Source organism: Fukomys damarensis, unplaced genomic scaffold (assembly GCF_012274545.1).
Source record: "Fukomys damarensis isolate Sample0158 unplaced genomic scaffold, DMR_v1.0_HiC HiC_scaffold_31, whole genome shotgun sequence".
NCBI lineage: Eukaryota > Metazoa > Chordata > Mammalia > Rodentia > Bathyergidae > Fukomys > Fukomys damarensis.
The window spans coordinates 16894272-16902042 of NW_022900943.1; the positions used below are offsets into that span (position 1 = coordinate 16894272).

A 7771-nucleotide genomic window follows, 5' to 3' on the forward strand; every position below is an offset into this window, starting at 1 on the left:
ATGGGATGAAGTAGTGCATGGCAAGGCCCCAGCAGAAGATCTGCGTAGCAGGCCTCAGACAGTTTTAGATTTCTCTATCCTTGTTCTACCTCTGCCTTCTGTCTTATCTTAGAAGCAGTGAACTTCAGAGTCTAATATTCTTGAATAGCATGTAATAGTATGAAAACAGGACATGTGCATAGTAGAAAGTTAGAAAACAGAAACAAAACGTCAACATCATACACTTCCCTGAGTTACCATGTTAGTAAACACATTTATATTCCTCACTAGATCTCTTTCTATAAATATCACATACAATCTCCATAAAATTTGAATCACATCTGTAAGATAATGTACATGATAAATATTATATTATCTTGATAGTACCAAAAGAAATTTAAAAAATACTGTATGTAACCTGCTTTTTTTAACCATCCACAGTCTCCAACTTTTTATTAATAAATTTTTGTGTCATCTGTAACCAAATTGACATTCGAATTTCCCAGGTATCCCCAGAATGTCTTCTGTGGTTGTTTTGACCAAAGTAAGATCCCGTCCAAGGCCCTGTGTTGCATCTGGTAATGTCCTTTCAGTTCTTTCTTCATCTAGCACAGTCCTTTCTCTTTCATTGAATGGCAGTGATTTTTGAAGAGAGCCAACCAGTTTTAAAGTTGATTTTGTCTTTTTCTTATTGATTTATAGTTTTATATTTTCTAAATGTCTCCTGCTAAATTTATGTACTGCAAACAGTATATTTGCCTATTGCTTGCTTTTCATTTTCTTAGTATATTTGGATAAGCAGAAGTTTTAAATTTGGATGAAGTCCAGTTTATTAATTTTTCTTTTAATTATTGGTTATTATGTATGTTTTTGACCTCTTCAAGAAATATTTACCTACTCCACAGTCAGAAAGATGTTTTAGAATCATTGTGGTTTTAACTATTACATTTATGTCTGTCATGATTTGATGATTTTTTTGTTAATTTTTATGTATGGTGTGAAGGAGCAATTAAGGATTTTTTGGGGGGGTATATCCAGTTCCTAGTCTGTTTAGTGAGAGATTTCCTTTCCCCTGAGCAGCCTTGGTAACTTCGTTAAAATTCATTTGGCCTTATGCATGTGAATCTGTTTTAGGATTATCTGTTCTTTTCCACTGCTTCATTTGTGGATCCTTTTGAAAATTTTACACTGAAATCATCTGAATCCTCCAATACTTTCTTCTTCTTTGTTTGAAAAAAAAAAAGAGTATATTTTCATTCATCCATGCATTCCTAGGTCCTCTGCATTTCTACATGCATTTTAGAGCAAATGGGTCAGTTTCTTCCACTGCCTGTTGGGATTTTGATTGAGATTGTGTTGAACCTGTACAGCTATTTGGGGAGAATTGCATTTTACTAATATTTAGTCCATGAATATATTATATCTCTCTGGTTAGGTTTTCTTTAATTTTTTTCACATATATCAGTTTTATAGTTTTTAGTGTGGTTGTCTAACACAGTTTTTGTTAAATCTACTCCTACTTTTCTGTTGTATTTTTTGATGCTATTATAAATGAAAAGGTTTTATTAATATTGTTTTCCAACTGTTCCTTAATAATTGGAAACTTAATTGATTTTTGTAAGTTGACCATGTGTTCTTTTTCTGGATGGTACAAGAATCACATACCTTTTGGATGCCTCTCACTTTACCTCTCTCCTTAAGGAGATATTGACATTATGTTGAACACAACTCAATTTAAAGTTCTCATGTAGCAGCGCCACGGGGCAGAATGTTTTGTTCCATTTACCTTTCTTTACGTACCCCTCATTAAAAAGGGGCTCAGTAAAAATGTACAGAATATAAAGCAAAAATGAACCGTTTGTAGAAATTTAAAAATTCAGCATCTTGTGAGACCTGAATGCTATATAGTAAGGTAGAATTCTATTTAATAATAATATTTTCACATATACCTCATTTTATATTTTAGAAAGAATTTTCACATAGTCCTTTCACTTGATCTTGATGTTGAACCAGTGATCAGAGGATTTAAGTGACTTATATAAGGTCACACAGCTAATAAGAAATCAACAGGATTTGACACTACGTATTCTGATATAATTTACCGTTGCATCTGCCTAGTGACTACCATTAGATGAAGAAGGTTCCTGAGAAACCAGTTGAGAATATTGCCTAACTCTCCCATGGGATAGCCAGCACCTTCCCAGCCATGGATTGGAGAGGTTGGCTTCATTCTGACAAAACAAAACCATTTGTCCTTTTTTCTTGTGGAAATTCCCCAGTAGTTCTTGATTTCACTTTATTCCCCCTTCCCAATAAATCTCTTCCAGTCAGAAACCAGAGGTCTTGTTTAGAAATTTCACAAGGGACCTGTTCTGATATGTAAGTGACCATTTAAAAGGATTATTCATGCTTGCTGGTTGGATTCAGAATTCTGTGGGGCTCTGACGTGATTTGTTTTGGGTATTTGATCTGTTGTGTAGCTCCCCAGTGAACTCATGATGGACACTTTATAAGCTTTTCTCTTCCTAAGTAAAATAAATGCAGCTTCAAAATGTTGATCTTGTGAATAGTTTCCTAACTGATTTTTAAAATTAATAAAACCATAAAATTGTGTGCATAGATGCCAGGCTTCACAATAGGGGAGATAGGTTCAGGGGTCTACTTGCTGAAACTCCAGGGATTCCAGAATGGGGGGAGGGAGGTTTGCACCTTTGAAGCTGATGAATTACTCAGACACACTTCTATTGTCCACAGGTAACTGTTGTTCCCCGAGGGAAAACTTTCAGTGTCTTTAATTTGTACTTTCCACAGTGCCACTAGAACAAGGAAGCCATTTACCCCAGGATAATAAAGTTTCAGCCTTGAAAATGGCATTCTTTTGGGGCTTTGTCATTTTGAATGTGTCTGATTTGTGTTTGTAGAGAAGTCTGTGTTGCTGAAAACATTTTGGTTTAACAGATTTGAGAAGTAAAGAATATCCAAAGTAGATTTGTGGCCTGAGGTTCGTCTCCACCCCACATGGAGGCATTAAATAATCCTCTGTGTCATCATCCTTCAATAATATTTATGAAGCACCCATCTGTGCTTGGGGCTGTGCTGAGTGCTATGCAAAACAAGGCAAATGCGCAGGCTTGAGCCCTGCTCTCTGGAGCTGTTTACACTCAAACAAACCTAGCATCCTTGGTGACATTCTGAGGAGCCAGATACAGGTAGGGTGTTTTGATTACAAGGGAGGCCATAGAGGTACCAGACCCGGAAATATTGTGGTGAGAAAATAAGTGTTCTTCTGGCCTCTCTTTTCTGGCTGTGCTACCTCTGTTGTTCACCATCCATTCACTCAGGAAATGTTTATGAAGGACCTTCCATATCCTAGACATGGTCCTCTGCCACGACCGTGGGGTCTAGTGGGGAAGACAAAGAGTAACAAGTGAAGACAAAGTATAGAAATGCAAATTATAATACACGCTGTGGGGAAATGAACTTGGTGTGGTAATTATTGGCTGGGATGGAGTGTGCTGCTTAGATAGGGTAGCCAGGCACGGACTTTCCCAGGAGGTCAAAGATCAGAAACGTGCAGCTAGATCTGGCTCTGATCCTGGGATTAGAAATAACCCGTATAACACATGTGAAAATACTTATTCCTGACACCGTGATCTACAGCTATTATTTTTTTTTTGCCAATTCTCAATCTAAAATATGTTCTATAGCTTTATCTTAGTCTTACTCAGCTTGTTGTTGGAATTCAGACAGTGTTAATCCTGTAAGTATGTAAGCATCTACTGATCTGTGGTGACCTTGGATTTGCCACATCCTTTAGATATGTGCTGTTTCATCTCCCAGATAAATCGTGATATACAAGGGTAATGGGAAACATAATGTTGTGAATTAGTATCTAGTTACTGAGTCCCCCTATATATTGTTTGTGCTGTAGAACAATGGGAATTATTTTGCCTCAGCAGATAATTATGCTTGAATATTCCATATTAAAAATAATAACAGCCGGGTGTGGTGGCGCATGCCTGTAATCCCAGCACTCGGGGGGCTGAGGCAGGAGGATCGCTGTGAGTTCGAGGCCAGCCTGGGCTACGTAGTGAGCTCCAGGTCAGTCTCAACTACATAGTGAGACCCTATCTAAAAAAACCAAAACAAAACAAAACAACAAAAAACAACAGAAAGAAAAGCAAAAGGAAAAAACCCTTTATCATAGCAGTTACTGCCTTTCACATAGACTCTGTTAGGATCAAGGCAGGAAAGACATGCACCCTCAAAAGGGATTTCCTACAGAGAATTTAACTATAGGAATTTAATAACCTGGCCCAGGGAGGGTTGAGTGAGGGTGAGGCAACCCAAAACTCAAGAAGGAATGGGGAGGCACCCTCTTAATCCCTTAGGACTGGAGGGTCAAGGAGAGGGATTAGGGTAATCAGTACCCAGTGATGCCTAGTTATGGAAGATGGGCTGTGGGACAGAAGCTGAACTTGTCAGAAAGGAAGGGAAACCCCTTCCTTCCTTGCTTCTTTTTTCTCATCCTTAATCTCCTGCTGTGCTTTCTGTTGCCCAAACATAGTCAGAGGAAGCCAGAGTGTATTTCTGTGACTTTCTGTTTTGGGCAGGAGAGCAAGGCTTTAAGTGAAATGGGGATCTCAGAGTGGAAGAGGGCAATTAGAAACAACAGAATGACCAGGACAACCAGCCTGATAGCCAGTCCTCCTGGAACTCTCTGCTTGTTCTCCTAGACTCATTCTCTCCTCTGTTCTGGAACCTTTGGCATAGAGAGTTGAGTTAATCATACTCATCAGTGACCAATCCTTTTACAGTTGGTCTAGTGGAAGGTTCATTTATTATTATTTTGAAGCAATAAATGTGATTCTTTTTTTTTCTAATTGACTTCTCGCCATAGATGACCACAAAATTTGAGAATGCTTTTGTGTATATATTTTTTGCATATATTTTAATTATTATACTGTGTAATTTGCATTTGATTTCTTTTTTCCACCAAAGACTACCTGCAGGTTCCTCTTGGTGGCTATGTGTGCATGTAGGATGTTATATCTAACTGCTGCATGGCATGCACAGGCATGTATGGTTTGCATTCCTGATGTCTTGCCTCTCACTTTCCTCAGCGATTGACAATCAGCCGATCTCTCGCTTCCTGTCATAACAGTTGATGTTGCATAGTACTGTGGTTGTGTTCAATAATGACTTTGAGCTGTATACCCAGGGTCAGGATTGTTGGGTCCAAGGGAGTGTCTGTACTTTCTTTAATCAGTGCTGACCAAATGCAGTTAGATTGTGCTTCAGAATTCCTTTCCTAGTGTGCCTCTCACATTCGCTCGGTTTCTATATCTTCAAAGCCAGGCCAATGCTTTATGTATCCAGCTTTCTAATTTTTCCAGTGTAAATAGATATGGAAGAATATACTACTGCTATTTTAATTTTTCACTTCTCAAATTACTAATGAGTTAAGAATCCCTTATATGCTTGAGGGCTTTAAGGGTTACCTTTTTTTTTTTTACAAATTGTCTATTCCTGTCCTTTCCCCATTTTCTTTAATGTTCCTTTTTTGTTTCTCTGATAAATTTCCAGGCATTCCTTCAACATTTCAGATATTAGGCCCTTGTAAGTTGTAAGTTTTAAGCACTTTGAGCTTTCATTTTCTTCAGATTTAGTATTGGAGTTCTGGATCCAAATTGATATCAGCAGACAAATCTATAATTAACATGTCAAATTTGACCTGTGTAAATAGCAACGTTTCTAGTTTTTCTTTAAAATTGCTTTCTTTAGTTTACTATCTGGGTAAATTACCTAATCACTAATCTTGGAAAAATCCCGACTTCTGTTTCTCTCTCATTTTCAGCGTCCTTCTAGTCACTGAGTTTTGTTGTAAAAACCCCATTCAGAGTTTCTTACTCATTGTTTCAGCTTCATTCTTACTTTTACTTTGCTACTTCTGGCTTTCATGTTTTTTTGCCTGGATTATTGCAATAGTCAATGAACTGTACATGTCTCCCCTTCCCTATTATAGACTACCAGAAAGACAGTTGCATTAATGCAGAAAGTCATACATTATTTCTTTCCCTTGCTCAAAACCAAAGTGTGCCTTCAAATACTTGCAGAAGGGGATCTCATTTCCAGATTGTACAACATGCATAGCCTCCTGATGGTGCACAGCTCCCTTGTGTGTACAGTAAAAGTATGTGTTGCTTACTCCCAAATTCTGTGGCTTCTCACATGCCTGTTCCTCTGCACATGCTCGTCTCTTTGAAATGTGTTTCCTTTGCTGCAGCACATCCTACTTTTTTTTCTGTCTTTTTAAAGGCTTGAGTCAATCATTACTTTCTTAATAAGCCCTCCTTTCAATTGTGTTCCTGCCACCACAAAGCAGTGCATGGTGCTTACTTCTCATGGATCCCATTGTCATAGTCATCATTGGCACTGGAAATATTTACTTGTCTGTTTCCTGATATCCTGGTTTTACTTGTCTGTATTAGTCACTTTCCCGTTTCTGAAACAAAATTGCCAGTGCTCACAACTTCAAGAAGAGGTTTATTTTGGTTCACAGTTTCAGTCAGTTCAGTCCATGTTTGGCTGGCCCCAAGGCAGAAACAGCCTGGCAGAATGGTATAGAGGAGAAACACTGTAGCCCAGAAGCAGAGTGAAGGGAGGAGCTGGGGAAAAGAACATAGCTTTCCAGGTCATGTTTGATGAGTATAGTTACCCCCATGATCCAGTCGTTTCCCAAACACAAGACTTTGGGGGGACAGTTTATATCTAAACGATAGCATTCCACCCCATCCCCTAAAAGACTCATGTCCACCTCATTTTGTAAAATGTGTTTAATTCATCTTTAAGAGTTGCCAAAGTCTTAACAATTTTAACATTGCTAAAAAAGCCAAGTCTAAAGTTTCTTCTGAGACTCAAGGCAAATCTGAGTTTTAATACCTGTAAAAATGAAATAGAAAGTTAAATACTTCTAACATACAGTGGCATAGGATAAATATTCCTCTTCTGAATGGGAGAAAGAGGCAGAGAAGAAGAAATTGAACCAAAGCAAGACTAAAACACAGCAAGACAAACATTAAATCCTTTAGGTCCATGTCCAGTACATGAGGCAAGTTTTGGGGGCTCAGCTCCTATAGCCATAGCCCTCATGGCATCTCTCTTGGGGTAGCTCTTCTCACACTCTGCAGCTGTTCTGTTTCTGGCACCTCCAGCTTCCTTGAGTCTCTGCTGCGCTTTTGACTTCACTCTTTGCCCTCTCATGGGCACATTATTTGAACTTTTAAGCCTTCTTCTGAAATTTGGATGGGAATACTCCATGACCCAATACCTGCATTCTGCAACATTGTAAAACCATCACTACATAGGTGATGCCAAGGTGTACTGCCATCCTGAGCAGTAGCAGGGCCCCCTTGAGAAATGGCTGCAGCACACTGAGTGCCTGGATGCCTGAACACTGTGAAATGAGTCCTGGGGAACCAATTACCTAGTCAGTCCTTTTCAGAGTTGGGGGACTTGGGGTTAATTTTTCAAACAAAAGGCTTATAAATTTGCACCTTTGAACTTGTGAAAGGAGGGGTCTTGCTGATGTTTATGATGCCCTTTAAGCTGTCTTTGCTATTGTCCTAATGCAAAGTATTTGGCTTTTTTTTGGTACCGGAATCAAACTCAGGGACTTTGTGAGACAGGTGGTGGCAAGTATTTGGCTTTTTAAAAATGCTAATCTCTTTTAGCAATTATACCCTCCATTGCCTTAACTTTGCAGGCACTTTTTTTTTTTTTTTTTTTTCTC

At 38.6% G+C, this 7771-nt stretch overlaps 1 protein-coding gene across 2 annotated transcripts in view; it reads left to right on the forward strand.

Moving 5' to 3' along the window:
* Nucleotides 1–7771, forward strand: part of Pgm5 (phosphoglucomutase 5) — a 174610-nt gene that overhangs the window by 35155 nt on the left and 131684 nt on the right. The window lies entirely within an intron of this gene.